At 36.1% G+C, this 19,687-nt stretch overlaps 1 protein-coding gene across 4 annotated transcripts in view; it reads right to left on the bottom strand.

The window, feature by feature from the left end:
- The window catches only part of TNS3 (tensin 3), a 141,602-nt gene extending 132,591 nt beyond the window's left edge, over positions 1-9,011 (bottom strand). For all 4 annotated transcript variants that reach the window (XM_057367470.1, XM_057367473.1, XM_057367476.1 and 1 more), the window contains exon 1: positions 8,972-9,011. The gene's annotated coding sequence lies outside the window, so the exon portion shown is untranslated. The remainder of the gene's footprint in view (positions 1-8,971) is intronic.
- Between the last annotated feature and the right edge of the window lie 10,676 nt (positions 9,012-19,687).

The following is a 19,687-nucleotide window of genomic DNA, read 5'->3' as shown; positions in this document are numbered from 1 at the left end:
CAACTAATTTTGACAATTGTATATATCTTTTTGAGACTTAACTTCTGCTTTCTTTGTACCAGATCTGACCTCTAAAAGCTTAATGAGGCATAGATCAGGGAACTATGCTACCCTTTCAGGATTCCATACATATATATTTTGGTACAATCCTATATATTTTGGTACAATACCCATGAGAAAACATTCTTCATTTGCAAAGCCAAACAAAACTTGCAACATTACCAGATGGGGAGAGGGCCAGGAAGCAAAGGAGTTCTTTGCTCTCCTAACATTTGCCTCTCCCAAAGGAACAAACTATCAGCATGGATTGGATTTTCTTCAATGGAAACAAACTGTGCACCAGATAGGCTGTACCCCAGAATTCTGGACCTATAACATATATATTGGTCTGATTTTTCAGGGTTTCAGTCTGCTTCCAACATCTGAGCAATAGTGATAAGAGCTACAGGCATTATGGTTCCTGTGGTCATAAATGGCACGTCAGTCAACACTATCAGAAGTTTTTGGGCTAGGAGGCAGAAATTTTGTCACAAAAAAGTGCAGTTATCAGTGCTCAGCCCACAGGTTTCAGTGCATCTAGGGCACATTTAAGATCTGGGACAGATCTATGCCCATCAAATAAAAGAATTAAAGATAAGCATTGGTTAAAATGGGGCAGAGGCATGGGTGTGTTTTTTTATCACATAGTACAGGGAAGAAAGGAATGTGGTAAAGAACAGCACCAGAAGGCAGCAATGTCAGTCTTTTCTACTCAACATCACAGAAAGACGTGAAGGCAGGAGTCACATATCAAACTTGTTGGTAAAGAAACAAAAATCAAAAATTAGTCTGGGGTCATTTTGGTTTTTTGCTTTATTTCCCTACAGTTGAAAACCATCCATCTACAGCCTCATTCCCAGGTTCTTTGATCCCACTTTCAAAGGCTAAAGGATGTCATTTTACTTCTCCTCAAAAAAAAATTATAAAGAAGTTACACAGCAAGTCTGTGTGAGATCTCTTGCATCTACACAGAAAGGATCAGAGCTAGTCAGCAAATAACTTGGCAAGTGAAGAGGTTCTTCCCCAAATCAGCCAGAACAGAATAGGTCATGGGAGGATAAAACAACAGCCAAACAAAAAAAACCCAGTGTTCCTCAAAATACTATAAAGCAGAGTAAGATTTCTAGTGGAAAGTTCACATCCATCATGAAAAAGCAACTCACCCATATTTTGGTGGTGAACAAAGAAAAGCAGAAATCATTTTGGTTTTCTGTCTCACTAATTTCATCTCAGCATCTTTTCCCCTTGCCAACAGATTTATTTATTTTAAATGAAAATCAGCAAGGGAAAAAACTCAGCCTCAAAGTTATACATGCACCAGCTGGGTCTTACACAACACAACCAACCATATGAAACTCTAAGTCTAAATAAGAGCTCTCATCTAAAAACATTAGCATAAATTTGCATTTTTTAAGCCCCAGCAAAGTGATTAGAAAAAACCCAATGCTCCAGGACAGCACTTCTACTTACAAGGTTTATGCCCATAAAAAGCAATTTCAAGTTTGTTATAAACACATATTATAGTGTTGGCTTTTGCAAATGTTAAGATGAGTGCTATGTGTGTGTTAAACACGTATTGTAGTGTTAGTTCTTGCAGAGATTAAAGGTAGATGCTATGTGTTGCRCATCATGATATAATACTGTCTTATTTGTAGAAGAAGTTTAGTTATGTTTTTTTTTAATATTATAGCAAACCTATACAAAAGCTGCAAGGAAAGTCACCAAAAAAATCCCTGAGTGGGGCCCTGATGGCAATGGTCCTTAAAGATAAGAAGCAGCTCAGAGCTGGGGAAAAGAAGGCATACATTCACAAAGATGCTTGGCACCTTYRGGGTGGGGAGGCCATCGCCCCAGGGSTATCAGCTRMCAGACCAGCACAGACCCTGACAGCGGAAGGGTGGGGGTGGAAGGAACAGAGGCTTTGGGATGTGTAGTGAAAGGTCTCTGGTCGGAGCTCTTGGAATGTTCGTCCTTTGCTGCGCAGAGGAGTCTGGCTGGTGAGACCCCAACCTTTGGACGGGCTTATCTGCATGGACAGCCCAGGGGCCCCTGCTAGGGACACTTCCCTATCAACAACTGTCATCTACTGAAACCACGGAACAGGGGGCTACACCGGAGGAGGTGCCATGCTAAACAGCTCCTGGAAAAGTTTGAATATGCATAAATGCCTATGAATAGGCATTAAGCTGATGCAATATGAAATGTATTTAAAGATGTCTCATGTCAATAGCAAGGGTGCCTCTGGCAGATCGYCAAGCACCCGGTGCCATATCCTTTTGCTTTTATGTACCCTATTGTCATTTATTAAAACCCTTTAAATTTTAATAAGAAAGTGAATCTCGTTTTTCACAAAGTTGTTATGTCCCTCAATAGCTTACAGTTCTGGTTGAACTTGAACTTGAATATGAAGATTTATTCATTACACAGTTCACTACATTGATAGCATATCTAACAGGGCAAAATATTTTTGTGGGTGGGAAGATCTGAAAAATATTGCTTCTAGGTATAATCAGGAAAAATCTGAAGACTTCCTTTGAGCTAAGAATGTCAGTAAGTCACATAATTGTAATGTACTGTACTCATACAGTAATCCCATGCACTTCAACTGCAAACATTTTTATTTCAGCCCAATGCCAGGCAGTACTAATAGGGTTGCAGGCATGGTAATATGAATGCAAAACAATGCCTAGGAAGGAAAAGAAGACTTCAGCCTTACTGAACGTGTTTGGATTTATGGATTCCCAGAAAATATGTGTCAACCGCAGAGGTTTATTCAAACAGCTCTCTCCTGAAAACAGCAAAATGAAATTTTTCATTGAAGTCCTTGATTCCCCTGGCCCATAATCTGCAAAGGATAAGGAGAACCCATACCCACAAAATAAACAAAGTCACATGAACCTATTCGAGAAATAACAACACCAAGTGGACCAATGTGGGCCACTGCTGATCATGACAATCTTAATTTTCACTTTTACCAGTGCCATATTAACTAAGGTATAAAAGTTGGGAGTATTTTGCTGATCTCAGCAAATCAAATATATTTTTCAGGTTGCTCAATTATTTTTAAAATTTTAAGACCTTTACTTCAAAATCACTTAAAAATACCCATGTAATTATTGACAAACCCTTGCCATTCATGTGAAAAGTTTATGGTATTTTGTTTGTGTCTCTTTCCCCAAAATTACCTTCATTTTTCTGAGAAAATCTGACACATTATCTGTAGTGCTTGAAATATGAAAGAAATTTACAAAGTTCAAAAGAAACACTATGTTTAAACTGTCACTTCCAAAGTAGAAGCCATCTCCTTCAAAAATATCACACTATTTGACATTTTGCAAATTTGGCTTCTGCTCTAATTTTGTACGGTTTTTTGAATACACATGCTGAATTCTGTCATTGCCAAGCTGATACAGCATGCAAATCAGATACAAAAGAGAGAAAGAAAGATTACCCTCYAACAGAGAGAACATTAGCCCTAGTTTCAGAAATGGCAGCATGCAAGATACAGTTGTTTCCCTTTCCAAATTGACCAAGTATCACCATGAACATACTAGACTAAACTTCCAACAATTTCACTGTAGTAATCAAAGAAGCACCAAAGATAAGACATTAGCAGGAACACAGTAACCTTGGAAACCTCGGTGACTTTTATTTTTCACTTGAACTCAAAATGCCACACCACCACTCTGAAGAGTCCAGCCCTCTGCTTCTCACTTCTACTACGAGTCTCTTCCCTGCTTGCAGCTTCCTAATGGAACTACTAATATAACAAGATGGACCACAGTGCACTTACATTAAATTCAGTTAATTTTTCTTTCAGTCTCCTTGTCTTAGACTACAAGTCAAAATTTTTTATTACAGTGCCAGGGGAAGTCCAGAGAAATGCCCCTGAACATACTTCACTCATTAACAATGAACAGTCCTGCAATCAGGACATACAACACACCACGCAGAGAATGAGAAGTCACCACCCTTCTGGTCACATAACTTGGGGCAATACAGAAATGAAGAACTTTTGAACAGAAAATCATCTTTAAAATCTTTCTTTAAAAACATAAAAAGCACCCAAACAAAAATCTCAAAGAAAATCAAGCATACAGACTTGAGATTAGGATTTAAACTAAATTAAATTCCTGATACAGAAGGCATAAAGGCAAAACCTGAAGCATATAGAAAAACAAACACTAGATTCAGTGTTCCTAAGATTAAAGAGAAGTAAAGGTAAGATATCTGGGGAGGGAGCTTGTTGATTTGGTTAGTTTGTTGGGCTTTTTTTTTCAAGTAGGACATTACTTCAACAAGTAGGAAATCATGAAACTAATGCACAATCACAAATGAAATACAGTTTTGGTTATTATATGACTACCACTGCATTTTTCATAACTCAATTCTAAGTTAATTGAGCTGTTTAAAAGATGGACCAGGATGCATCAGATAACGGTGAATTTCAGATGAAGCTCAGTGAACRTTCCAGCTAGAACTAATTACAGAGCATTACATCACACTTTTGTTTACAGAGAAGCCAGACTAGGAAATAAAATAAAAAGAGTATCTCACACAGTTGCTTTGTTTGTATGTCTTACAAAGACAAATACATATGGTAGAGGGAACATGTTCATGCATTTCTGTCAGCCACTTGGTGGAAACTATTGCATTAGACAACATTTCAAGAGTATAACCTAAATTTCAGGAAGGTAAATGAAGCAATCATCCACATGACACGCCTCTGAACTCCTGGCAAGGACGAAAATTATAGCATCACTTTTCCTAAATTTGACATAAAAGAAAGATCTTTCCTTTTTGCTCCAAAAACACACAAGAGAAATTGTCATATGGCAATGCACCATGTGATTCCCCCAAGTACTTGTCCAGCTGGACTGCCAAGGGCCACTGATACTCTTCACAGGGTAAAATTATGCCTTCATACCCATTCTCTGCAAGAGCCAGAGCCCAGCTGCATGACCTCAACAACCTGACCCAAGAAAGAATAAGGTTTATTCACAAACCTGTGCAAGAAGTACCCAAATGACAAAAGCTAATAGAGATGTATGAGAGCCAAGACAGCTTGTGCTTTAAATGTACAAAGACTATGTGACCAATATTAGTGTGTCTATACATGCAGATATATCTAGACATGTAGATAGGAAGTTCTTCATTTTCAGAATACAAGTTGAATAACCCAGGACTAAAACAATCACTCCTTGATAAATTTTATAGCTGTGATTATTGTCACTCTCCCTTCTACTGCTGTTAGTCATGTTCTTTTCATTAACTGAAGTTAGGTTTTAGTTTATTTCTATGCATTTTTCTGCAATCATGTTTTTATTTCCTAAACTGTTAAAGAGATAAAGAAAGAAAAAAATAGGGTATCACAATGAACTTGGGGAGTAATGTGGAGCCCTCTTTTAATCATCTCCATCATTAACATCTTAAACAGTTTCAGCAAAAAGGAAAAACATTGTGAAGAGAATAATTACATCTTTTCAACACAAATGCCTAGGAAAAAAATTAGAAAAAATAAGGCCTATGAGAAAAATAGCAGGACAAAGTGCCAATTTGGAGTTTATAACTCCTATGATTAAAAWAATTTTGGTGAGTTTATAAATAAAAAAAATGCTAAAAACATAAAACTGTAATTTCTCTACAAAAAGAAAAACAAACAAAAACAAATACACAAAACAAACCAAAAACACAACAACAGATTAATAATACAAAATTCTGATGCTTTGATTTGATTTGCATTCCACTGAGATGTTTAAGACAATGTGCTGAAGTCTGAAGGAAGATGAATCAAACCCATAAATAATAAATTTGTTTTACTGCAGCTGGAAAAACCATACAGCCTTCTGTTTAGGATACTAGTTTGCTTGAATAATCATTTCTAACTTGCAAAGACTCAATCTGTATTATGTAAACAAAACGTCTTTTTGGCTTAAGCATAGCAAAAGCATCTTCTAGGTTGAATAAAGGATAGATGCAAAGGCATAAAGCTGCATCACATCTGACTCAGCCAAAGACTTCAATAAACAAACTGGATTCTAAGAGAATTTAAGCATTTTTTTACAAACTTAATAAAATCAGTCAGTTCTCAAGAGGAAGAATTAACATATAAGAAACAAGTCAAAGAAACATGTTCAAGAGGTTTCCCCTCCAGCTTTCAATCTACCTACAAGAAGGAAGATGGAAACTAGTTTTCAAATTTCCAGACTTCAAAGGACAAAATTTGGCTACAGTCATGAGATGATGACTTTCAGTGACTGAGCTCTATACCACATACCTAATACACATAGGAGAACCAAAATATGTGAAAAAATGGTATCACAGGACAGAGAGATAAGTGRAAGTATTGTGATGGAACAAAGAAATATTCCTACATCATACATAGAGAGACATGTGCCAATAAAAAGCTACCAAAAAAAAGAGAAGTTYCCAGAACAAAATCCAGAGCAAAGCTCTGGGGCATAAGACATGCTGCAGCTTCAAAAATGTCAGGGAACACTAATTAGGTAAGTATATCTGAACAAATTGCAATAGAGAAACATTTCCAAGTTAAACAGGCACAAACTGAGCCCATACTAGATAGTCAACAAAATGAACTGGTTTTGTAACACAGAACAAAATTCTTCAAGAACTCGTTCTTACAGTTTTATTCAGAGTGAAATAAAAAACACRGCCTATTAGAGAGCATTTTAAAACACAATATAGACAGGAACAGCAAATACTTTCCTCTAGAACRGTTTTCTGCCCCCATCCCTTAAAAAAGCACAGATGACTAAAGTACAAAGTATTTTTAATAGTAAACTGAGATGGWATTATGTGTTGGTTGAAACACATTGAAATTTGAGAAGCTGGGTCTAGTTTCTAAATAAGCCTGCTGCAAAAGAAAATACATTACAATAGTTTAATCTGTGCAAGGACAATGACAAGTTTTTGAGAACTTCCCATGATCAGAAGAGGCATCCCTATTACCCAGTCTGTTAASCACATCCGGGTATTACACAGGGCAGCATCTTTGGGCTGTCTTTTCTACCAGCTTGCAGCACCGTATGATTCATCAGGTCTCCTTGGTGAGTACACACAATATATCAGTAGGACAACAACTCACTATRAGTATGTACAACCAAAACACTAAAAAAGTCCCATTACAGATACAATCATGTGTTTATTAACCTATAGTAAGCTTCTGAGCCTAGAGCAATAGGGTTGCACTGCCAATGCACGCTACACTGATGGTTGCAAAAGCCATGAGCCTTAGAAAGCAGTCAGAAAAAAAATACTCAGAAAAATTCTGAATTTAAGCTATGTGCTGATCTACTGCTTCTCTGAAAATCATAACATAAGCCTCTTGTAAGAAATAATTTTTTATTAATTTTGGTCTTGTGTTTTTTATATTCTGTAATACATGCTAACAATTTCATTTCAGTTATTCAGTTATCATAAAACAGGCTAATATCTTGATGTTAGGTTGTTACATACTTTCGTCACTCCATATACTAGCCTTTTCAACACTCAACACTCAAATGGCTGAGAGTTGAAATGACAGTTTCCTGTTTTAAACATAAGGCATACMTATGAAATAATTCATCTCCAAAACAAGCTTAAAGAATCACTTAMAAGTCTCTCCAGAATCTGGAAACTCTATGTCTACCTACCCAAGCAAACCTGCACGCTACCAATATTAACAAACCAGACTCTTTCTTACACGACTGGTACAATTCCATACCACAAGTACTATTTGGAGAATCAAAACTACCATGCAAAGAGGGATCTGTTACACCATCTGATCTAACAAAAAGTGTATCTCTCTACTAAACTGTTTTGCTTTACCAATAGACCACCATCACTACAGTATTATTACCAATCATTATTGAATGCATATAGGTGATGAAATCCTTTAAAAGGTAATAGCTTACTGGCAAATTTAATTACCACTGTGTATATTTCATCATCTTATTTCATTAAAAAAMCCCGAATTCTGAGTTTGCACAGCATACCACACAACACAGTGATTTTCAAATGCCCATGTACCATTTTCACTCCAAATGGGAGATGCTCAGCAAATTGACTTACTAGAATTTCCCAAAATGTCCTGCAAAATCTCCAAGTCATGTATCCACCCTGGATGCACTGACCCAAAAAATCGTTTGCGTAAAGCCAAACATCAAGTTAACAACACAGATATTAAATCTGTGGTCTCCAGAAGAGACTGTAAAAAATTCTGTCCTAATAAGATAGCAAGTACTAATCAAAAGTTTAAGTTAAAAGCAGGGAATATTATGCCACAAAGGTGCTTCTGGCAAAATAAAGCCCTCCAAGACTGCTAGATTTAGACTGCATCTGTAAATTTCTCTGATTTACACAGATCTAGCAATGGGGAAAGTAAGACACGTGAGACCACGGAACTACTGATCTCATCTTGTGTGAAAGAAACTTGAAGATTTTCAAAAGTAACAAAAACCTAGTAATGAAAGACAACTGGGGGAAACTACAGTAATCACTGAAAATTAATAATATGCTTATAGTTTTTATAATCCAACGCCAAAAGTTTGCCTTTAAATCTCTGTTGCTGTACAAGTTGTGTGTGTTAACAAACACGCATGGGGGCTGATATACAGATGTGTATGTATACCTTATTCACTCAAATACATTTTTTTTCTTTCTGGCAGAACTGTGTGGTTAGTATTTCACCTACTAACTTGATGTTTTCAACTTAAAATGTCCTCCTGTGAGAAGATTGAGAAATTCAACCACTGGTGCAAATGTYTTGACTATACTGGGATTTATTTTTTTTAATGGCAAGAACAATACCCCAGGTAAGCATAAGATTTAATAATTGTCTTATTCCTAATTAGTTCATACAGCTTCTTTTGCAGTCTCAACTTTGAATACACACAGATCAACAACAAGAAGGAAGGCCAAAAAACATGCCTACCTTTTCTTCGCATTTCCTGTGGCAGGCATACTTGMAAACTAGAACAAAAATAAATAAAACATATGATTAAAAGAGTAGGTAGATTGTTCCCTCCATTTCTTTAGATCAGCTTTCTACAAGAGATCTGGCTAAACTTAAGTCTGTATATATAAAACTATTTACATAATTCAAAACAAAARTGAACTTAAAAAAGACACACATTTACTTTCTACCCATTCCTGAAAGATCAGTTAATTACAACAGTGTTATAATATTTGTCCATTCTCTCAGCTGATGATACCATATGTCTGGTTACCTTTAAAGCTTCACATATATGCCAGAAGTATTACCATTAATTAACACASATAGTAAGACCAAATTATTTGCAGTGTAACCTCTGAATCTCAGTCAAATCAGTAGTCCCAGACACCTAAGAAAAGCAGGTTGACTTCAAACTCACAGGCAACTAGTACTGGTGAGACTATAATTTCTGATTATGAAATTCAGGTAATCCAATGTTGTAAACATTACTTTCCAGAGATAAGCACTTGTTTTCTTTTAAATTTCTTCTTCCTAAGATGAGGACAGGATGAATTGTACCAGCAACTTTAGATTCAGGAAATAGCCTTTAACTTAAAAAGTTGCCAGATGAGCAGTGTTGTAACTAAAATGGAAAGCACAATAACTAAAATCTGACACAGGCTGGTTTTAATTGATTTTCCACATGCACTTTTTTTTTTACCCTGAAATTTGTTTTAATTCCATGCAAGTCTATCCTTTGGATTATCATGAGTGAAACTGTATTTTAAATTCAGGAAAAAAATACTTATTAAATCTCCAAGATCAGTAAGGTGAAGAATACTACAGATTAATTGGGGTRCAACCCCAGGCCACTGAAGCTGAAAGCCATGCTTGTTTCTTGGTGCTTCCACAGCAGCCTGACCCAACAGAAAAGAAACAACAACCAGGGTGTGAGGTCAGCAAATATTCCAACTCATTTCAGACTCAAGTGCAACAACTGCTGAACAAACAGCCCTCATGTTCCATTCACTGCTCGGGGGAAAAATAAGTAAGGCTTACTGACACATCTTCTATTCAATTCTACCTTGTACATGCTATGTTCACTTATTTTCCCCACATATAAGTTAGAAACAAGTTATTTGTTCATAGTGCTTCACATCAGAACAAAATTTATAAATATTCACACAAATACATCATTAGCATTGATAATAATCTATAACTATATGCCACTTAAAAACTCTACCAACCTCAAAGCAAATGGAAGATTGTTCTTAACTCATTTAGAAAAACTTCAGTTACTTGCATGACAGCATAGGGGATAAATAGCTAAAATTATTAAGTGATTTTACCAAAACTGTCTATTTAGTAGAATCCGTATTTTAAATCAGTATGTTTACCTTTAACTTTCCAAAAGGCTAACAGATGCTCTAAAAATACATATACTACCTGTTTGTTCTATAAGCTAATTTGAGATCTCCTGCAAAAACAAAGATAACCACAAAAAAATTATAAAATGGTAAATCTGTCAGGAAGCCCAGACACTACACACAAGGTCTCATCTACTTATACACACTTAAATCTAGTTTCTGGGAGGAAACAAGACTAAAGCCTCCAGATGTGATCAGTCAAATGCYGTCAGACAAAGCTCTCTGACTGAAACAAGCTGTATTTTTTCAGGTGTTTAGATTTATAACATTCTGAGTATAGAGATCTAATTCACAAAGACTGCTTCACTCCTCAGCATCCACAAATATCCTAATGGTATCTAAATCCAGTACTTGCATGGATGAGACTGAGTTAAGTCATTACCTTCTCTTCTTTACCATCTAATAAAACTGATTATGATAACAAAACTGGATAGAAATAAGCACTCCAAAATGAGATCACTGTGCAGATGTTGGGGGCAAACAAAGCATTCCTTTGTACTCAGATGCAGAAAGGAGGTTCTCCRTCTTCCTTCTCAGGTAAATTTCAAACTGCWCGCTGCATACGTTGCTCCTAAAAGGCACACCAGCYACATCCCAACAACAGAAATGTATTCCAGGAATAACTTATTCACATTCCAATTCCATTTTCTTGACAGGTCTGAATTACACTAACAAGCACATCAATAGTGAATGGAATAAGAGTGATGCTGCAGCAGTCAAGTTTCTAAGCATAGACAAGTACTGCAGAGAAGCATCATTGCTTTTCCAGGCACAKCCTTGCACAATGCAATTCATATGGGTTTTTCCATTACATCATGAACAGTGAGAGATCTCTTCATCAAGCAAATTAAACATTTATCCATAGTGAGAAATTGATTTGCTTCGTATTTATTTAGACTTCATTGTGCCACAGCTATGATGAATTCTAAATACAATGAATTCTGCTACATCAAAGAACTATGCTGCCTGGATTATTCCATTCCTTCAGACCAAAGCTGGTTTTAGCTCAGCCCAGGCATTTACAGTACTTTCAAAGAGAGAGATTRCTTCAATAATTAGATTCCCAGAGATACAGAATCACATTTCAATATGCCAGCTTTTTTTTTTTTTTTTGAAAAGCCTTGAATAACAGACATGCACTTTCAGAAAATTTCTAAGACCAAAARAGCAGTATTATACTATAATTGTACAGCCCACGTCTTTTCAGTACAACAAACATGCAATACAAAAACATACGAATAACTGAACAACTTAGGCGCTGATAGCCTGCTAAGGAAAATACATGTAACTTACATTTAAAATATCTCAACGAGCAGCTTATACTGAATGCTGGCATTCTTCAGAAAAGGCTTACAAGTGAAATGCACTCAGCTCTTCACAAGACTATAGCCTAAGTGTATTCAAGTTTTTAAATATGCCYGAAAGAGTACAGAGGACTTAATCAATGTCACACTCTGCAAGTTTACTTTAGTTCTTCAGAAAAYAGCTGAATGCCTGCATCCCACACATAAGCTCTCATCTAATACCAGACTTTCCAAATTTATATTCAAGGATTCTGGCATCAGCTCCAAGAACAACTGTCCCAAGCTGGCTAGTAATAAAAGGGAGACCAAGCCATATTTAGTCAATTTACTGCACTTCAAAATAGTTCCTAAACAATAGCTCCAACAATTCATTTTCTTAAAAGGGGGAGAAAAGGGGAGGAAGGGTAAGTGAGACATTTATTTGAACCAAAATGAAGATGTGTTAACCCCTGCAAGTTACCAATATAACTGCTAGAATTGAAGCAGCTATATCATGAATCCTATGTTTCAGACTTAAGCTCCAAAGGTTTGGTGAAATGAAAGTTCTGCTTCTTACATTCTTGCRTGTAAGAAGCTCTCTGAAAACCAGTAGCGATGTATTTACAACGTAAGAAACTACTGCTGCAAACTAACTGCGGAATGATTTATGGTTTACCAGGACAAAGAGTTAAGCTTCTCTGTTTGGGAAGGGCTGYGCACTTTGACACATTTTAGCATTTAATTAAATTCAGCATTATGGTATGGCAATATATTTCATATATTTCATCACACTCCACATATGGTGAATACAACTGGTTTATWAGGACAACCTTGCACTTAACCACAGCTTTTATCAAGTGACTCTCCATGACAGGTTTTTGTGTGTTTGTTTTTAAACAACATTGTGTATGGCAAGGGTAGAAAGAAGGTAATTCAGGAATCTTCTTGGGGCAGAAATATTTATATGCAATTTATTCTTGCATATAAATAGAAAATCTAAGAGACGCAACCCAATTTAATGCCATTCTAATGCATAATAAAAATTACTTGTTCCAAAAGCATACCCTGTACAGGCCTGGACACTAATTTTTAACTTTCTAGTGACAAAATAATTTGGGATTCCAAATCACAGGCCTAGATGCTTGAAAGATGTTTTCTTCCCCTCAGCATCTCCAACTAAGCAAAACAAACATATGCTAATTAAGGTATTTTTTGACAGTAACAGGAGAGTCCTTGAAAATTTATAACAGAACATAAGCTAAACCAAGCATATAAAATGATTTGTGTAATCAAGACTTAAGTTTTATAGCTCCAAATTCCAGGCTTTTCTCTTAATACCAGGGAAGATGGATGTTTGATATCTAGGCTAGTGATACCACTACTGACGAACACCTCACACCTGCAAGAAATGTTTTGCCCAAAATATCAGGCCTGTCATTGGATCTGAAGAAAATATTTTCTTTTTGTTAAAGTATCTTGATTTGGTTTCTGAAGACGAAAATTAAGGCCACCACAACAGGATCTCCTCTGGGCAGARCTTGGCACAGAAAGCTATCCATGACCAAAATCTTCCAAATGGCTGCTGGCTACAGTAAACCAAACTGGTTAAATGGCTTTGTGAATGAAATGTTGATACAAATGTTGATTACTTGCTATTTTTATTTTGAAAAGTGTTTAATATTGTTACGACCAGATTATTAGAAAAAAACTCACACCAACACACTTTTCTGCTTCTGTTTCTACCACCTTTGCAACAATTCAACTCAAGAAAAAGGTCAAAAGGAAAGCAGCATGAAAACCAGACATGCAGAAATTAACTGCAGCATTAAAAATAGTTGGCATGCAATTTTCTGTGAAGCAGTTTTGTGTATTTCTTTCCCTATTCCTTTGTGAAGGGGGTGGGAGAAGTCTAGACTAGCTGGAGATATTGGTCGTTAGAAGAAAAAGGAAACACTTCTATTTTTAAGAAGTTACCAGAGTCAAATGCAGATGTCACAAGTCTACAGCCACATTACAGCAACATCTGCTGATGCACTGCTAATGCACTTCCTGAGCCTCATATATTTGATTTTTTTTTGTTCTTTTTCTCATTTTCAGCCAACTGCTGTCTCTTCATCTGAATACCACTTCCAGTACTCCATGATAGTGACAACAGACATTGTTTTTGAAGATAAAGGCTAACAGACAGCTATGGGAAATTTGTGCAGAGTTTCTGCATTTTGTTMGTTGGRGTGGCTATAAAGTGTTGTGAATGAGCCTTCTCACAGATGAAATATTCCACCTGCTGTTGCCAAAAACAGCAGTAGAAAATGTTTATTAAGAGAAATATATTTTGGCACTACAGCTGCAATACCATGTCCCTTCTTTTCCTTTATTCCCACTTTCTTCCTGCCTTGTAGAAAAATCTTGACCACAGAAGGTTTATAAAGGCAGAACACTAGCAGCAGTGAAAATGTTTCCATGTTTTTAGAAATTAGGTATTCATGCAGTAAATTTCTCCCATCATTTTAAGCTACACTTTACAGTCAATTAGGAAAATATTAAACCTTACCCCAGTTTAGAAACAAAAGGGTTTTTTAGACCTCCTCCCTCCAGCTAAATCCCATGTTGCAACATTTCTTCCACAAAGCCATTTCAACCAGACCAGGGTTTACCGTAGTCAGCAACCCATGTGAAACTCAAAAAATGGCTGGACTGTCTCCAGGCTTTTCTCCTGTCTTCAGCTGCAGACTGTGCAAGAACTGTAAGACCTCAAGAGCTTGCATGTTTTTGATGAAACTTGAAAATATATCCTGCATAAATTAGGCCAAGATCAAGCACCAAAAAAAAATAAGAAGAGATCAGCTCAAAATGGGTGATCTCCAAAATAAATAAGAAGGCAGATATTGCCAGATTATGTCGCTAAGACCTTATGGGCCTGTAGGTTCTGATTCATAGCTGTTCTTAAGCTCCTACAGAAAATTTAAGTGACAAAGACCATCATGAGAAAATAATACAGGCTATGAAAAGGAGACCATGAATGTGATCCTTCAAGTACTTACACAGTGGTAAGCATGCTTTCCAAGTGTATTTTTTAATGACAATAAATGGAAACATTGCACAAAATCAGTTAACAACTCTTCCTCTAATCTATTTACAGCATTCAGACCCTGACKGTGTCTAAGAGTTACACTTGTGGCCTGCCTTAATGTCTTGAAGCTTTCTTCGCGTATCAGAACAAACTCTTCAGTATTACAATTTTCTTCACCCATCTTCATTTTAAATACATTTTATCTTCCTATGCATTATTTCTGCATCCCACTGGTAGTTGCTCCCCTTGTTTTGAAGCCAATTAGAAGGGTGAAGCTGCCTTTGAAATGTACTTTGAGATTCCTCTCACCACTTACCATATCAAGTTCATGACATCCAAATTATACACTCTAATTTAGTAACATTTAATTTCAGATTTTCCCATTGGAGCAGATAATTCAAACTTCAATTTACCCTYAGGAATTTTATGTTCCCTTCATGTGGGCTAAGCTTATAAAATGGCAGGAATATCAAATCAAATAGCAGTCACTGGCTTTGCTGGCAAAAACTGGGGGGTGGGGGATCAATTTTACATTTTATTTATTTCTTTATTAGCTATAAGAAAGAAAAGTTGCAGCTTTTTAGAAACCTTAGGGGTTTAGACATAAAAATAAATTAAATAATCGCAGATTACATTCTGGCATGATTAAGTTGGTGCTTCTGATAAACAAACAAGGAACTCAGATTCTACAACTTTCTGAAACATCATGTAACAGCTATGAACATTAAACATTCCATAGAGTTCCTTGTCTTGTGTATTTTTTAAGTTAGTACGAACTTACCTTAGAGATTTCTGCCAAAATTCGTCCTCTCTCCTCAAGTTCTCACTAAGGTAACAACATGCCATCAAAGGATGTCAATTTTACTGTCTCTCTCAGCTCCAGAGCGGATATGTTGAGCCCAAATACTTAGGTACCACCTTTTTAAAGCCTGTAAATTACTGTAAATCAATTACAGTGGCTTGTTTTCTATCTCTATATGCTCCAGTAAGTCTTTAACCATCCTTCCCTTTCATGTCTTTGCTGTTGTTATGCACCTAAACTTCCACGATGTACATAGTTTCCATGTTTCACTATCTAAGCTCTGCCCTGAAATACAAATGCATATCTTGTAGAGTTGTRTTAATTAGAGTACATTTTACTAATCCACTGGACTTGCCTATTGTCTGGAGAAGAGGGGCTGACAATCCCAAGCTTCCGATGCCACAGATGGGCTGCAGTCCACATTTCTTTTTTCATTCATCTCCTTTCCAGGACACTACACTCTGTCATGTCCAGGTCAATAACCACCCATTTCCAGGAGGTTACTAAAAAGATTCTCTACTGTGACTAGATCAATTAATACAGTCTCACATGAGTACATTCTCACAGATGACTTTCACAAACAAGACTGTCAACTGAAATTTTACAGCAAGAGCCTGGTTCCCTACATAACTCATACTTACTTCGGCAATCTGTAATCTTTCTTCCTTAAGAGTTCAGAGAAGCTATGAGTTAATCTGCTCTAGGGACAACAATAGACTATGCCATTTGGTCCTATAACCTGMATATCCTGCTTTAAATTTGGAGGCAATTAGAAGTAAATTGATCAGGAAAATAGTGAGGTTTCCTGGTTTGTTTTCCGATGGTTTCTTGGTTAATCTGAACCACACATACAAGAGATTCAAAGCTATCTTAAAACAGTCCCACAGAAGACAATGTGATTTGCTGAATCAGTGCTCAAGAAAACATCTAAGTGTACGAACACAGAGAGCAAACAGTGATATGATGAAAATCCCCATTTATTTGATGACAATCKTTTCCTCCTCTCAGACTTCAAACATTATAACATCAACATGAATAGATGGATATGCCTGTTGCCATAATTGACTTTTTATGGTTTATCAACCAATGCGTATTGGCATAATAGCATAATGAACTAGAAGATGGTTTAGTTATATTGAAATTACAGTATACATATGTATGTGTGTGTGTGTGTGTGTGTGTGTGTGTGTGTGTGTGTGTGTGTGAGTATACATGTAATACTGGCCAGCTAGGTAGCTAGCAAGATAGATAGGTAGACAAATAGAAAGATAGGGACAGAGAGACAGAAGGAGGTAAGTAGATGGAGAGAGAGAGAGAGATAGATTGATCTCATAACACACCTATGTAAGCACCTTACAGGATATTATTTCACAAGGAACACTCCACGGAAGTTAGACTGACAGAAACACTCCTACCTCATTACACTCTTAGCCATTAGAGCCAACTGTAACGCCACTAGTCTAAGTAGGATACAAATTCTAGCTTTCTAGTTTGTCAATTYAAATCCAGTTTCAAGCTTTCTAGGTTATCTGCCAAAACGGTAACAAGAGACACATTTTGCCCATTATTAAGATGTTCGTAAGTTATTCTTGGACTTAGCACTTACTGAAAAACAACATATATAAAACCACCTGCAATATAATCGTAAAAGATTAATTATGCATATATTGATGCACATAGGATGCCCAAACCATTTGTCATCTCCATATGAKTCTTAATTTAAAAATGCACTTTGATTTGCCATAAGCAATGAATTTGATTAAATACAGAGGACTTTTTCAATTGAGTAACTCCAACTAACCAAAATGAGATATAAGTGACCACTAGCCAACCACACACATAGTCACAAACAAGCAGATGAATTTCAAAGGAAAATACCAAACCTCTTAAAGAAGAAAAATAGCTCCAATTGTCTTCAAATCTTGATCTATGCTTTGTAAGCATGTGAAAGTGCTCAACTAAACACAGATATTGCAATATGTTGCAATATCTGAGAACATAGAGTTTCTATAATTAACCTGCTCAATGAAACAGTCCAGGACTTATTTACTGTAAGCTAAGTAACGATTGAATGAAACCATATTTTAACACAATTTACAAGATAAAAGTTATACAGATGTATAATAACTTATAAATAAGTCGAGATTAATTGTATTCTTTATTACACTCAGCTGGCATATAATACCATGATAAGTGTTTCTCTGCTCACAATACAGTTAACAGCACATGCCAATATAATTTGACACCTCTGGCTAATGTTTATACATGGTTTAAAGTAAGAAAGTTTCAAAGGAAGAAAGAAAAACTTAAATGTAGTTGAACTACCAAGGAAAAAAGTTTTCAGAAATAAAAGAACTAAAATTCTTCAAGAACTCCTATTAGGAGCACTCCAACATATCTTTCCCAAACCAACACATTCATAGCTATATTAGATCAACAAAAAGATACTCATTTYATTCAAACAACAATTAATTGCTTTAAATTCAAAAATTAGTTTATGAAATGTTTTGCATTGCATGTAAAGCCTCATTAGCGCTAAACCTAAATTAGGTAACTTAATTGTCAAGTGGAAATGAGGGGAGTTTCATCGAAAGACATCTGTACAGTGTTTTAATTTTTTCACACAAATTTCGCCAATCACACCAACGTTCTAAGAGCTACAAAACAATACTTCATTATTTTAAATTACTCAAATTCTCCAAACATGGTCTCCAGTTTCTTTAATTACCAGGAAGTCTAGTGATTCAGAAGATTAAGAGCTCTCTGTTCTACACTAAAAAGTATTAGATCAMAACACAATAAAGATAAATAATTATGTTTAAAGCAAAGGAAAATAAAGTAAAAGAAACTTTAAAACTTTTATATATAAAAATATAAAATACAAATAATACATTTTAAATTCACATGTAAAGACAGAAATTACATCCTTGTGACAGCTTATTTACAAACACTCAACACTTAGAGTAAGTAAAACGCTTCTATAACTCTAGTGGCCTTTTGCTAACTATATAAATGTGCATTATTAGTATGTATTATTTGCTTAGCTGTGAATTAAATTGTACTGTACTCAGGTAAAATCAAACCAGAGCATTCGAGTTTGAGGTTGTGCTGAAGAGACACGGGGAGTCATGCAGTCCTGTGCTTACTGCAAGATACACAAGTACCGTAGAAATCAATCAACAGCGGTATGTCCTAACCTCATAATGAGAATCTGTATCAAAGACATAGTCCAGCTACAAACATGCTAACCAGGCAGAGAAACAGCCAGAAGCTTCCCCTTCTTCAACTTTCTATTTCCTTTTTGCCACTGTTTTTGCAGAAAAACAATGCTTTAGAAGAAAGTCTTTCTACACTGTTCATAGAAAAACAGTATGCTTTACCGGGATGGACTGAAGTATGAAAGGATAAAGGGGCATCACTCCAGGATACCTTTCATTCAATCGTTCATTGTTCACAGTAACTTTTTACGCACTGCATTTGCAAAACGGCTAAACAGCAYAACCACAAAATACTACCACATACTACTGAAAACCTAGACAATATCTAGTTATGGGGTTTCTTCTTACAACAAGAGATGATTTATTGCTAGAAAACAGCAAATACCACATACTGACCAATCTGGAGCGTTCCCCTCTCCTCGTTTCACTTACATTCTTTAAATGGTAAGATACAGCCTGAAAGGATGCTGCAGTCTATACAAAGAGCTGTAATTTTTTTAAGAAACTGCTAAAAAGGAAGATTTTCTCACTAACAGACAAAGAAACTTTATTTCTTAACTACAGGCTTTTCTTCTTCCTCCCCTCCCCACAACTTGCAACATCAAGAGAATTTACCAAAAGCAGCAGAACMGTAGCAGGATTTGGCTCTGAAAGAGCTAGTTTATTTATCTTCATATTAAGAGTTTCACAGGACTAGAATACATTTAAAGTACCTGCAGTACTGGCAAGGAAAGAGACATTTTTTAGTTCTCGTTTCACCAAAACTATGCTTTATAAAAAGTCCACGCTGTAGGTTAAACCACAAATGGGTTCTTATTAAATTGAAACTACTTAGAACCATCTCATCACTGTRTAACTTCTGCTTGCTCCCATCTGTCTTGGGATGTCTTTTTATCCCATCCTATCTTTGGGATTG

Source organism: Malurus melanocephalus, unplaced genomic scaffold (genome assembly GCF_030028575.1).
Source record: "Malurus melanocephalus ecotype Western Australia unplaced genomic scaffold, MMel_1.1 scaffold_79, whole genome shotgun sequence".
NCBI classification, from domain to species: domain Eukaryota; kingdom Metazoa; phylum Chordata; class Aves; order Passeriformes; family Maluridae; genus Malurus; species Malurus melanocephalus.
The sequence above is the reverse complement of the archived record's forward strand: the minus strand, read 5'-3'. Positions and strand labels throughout refer to the sequence as shown.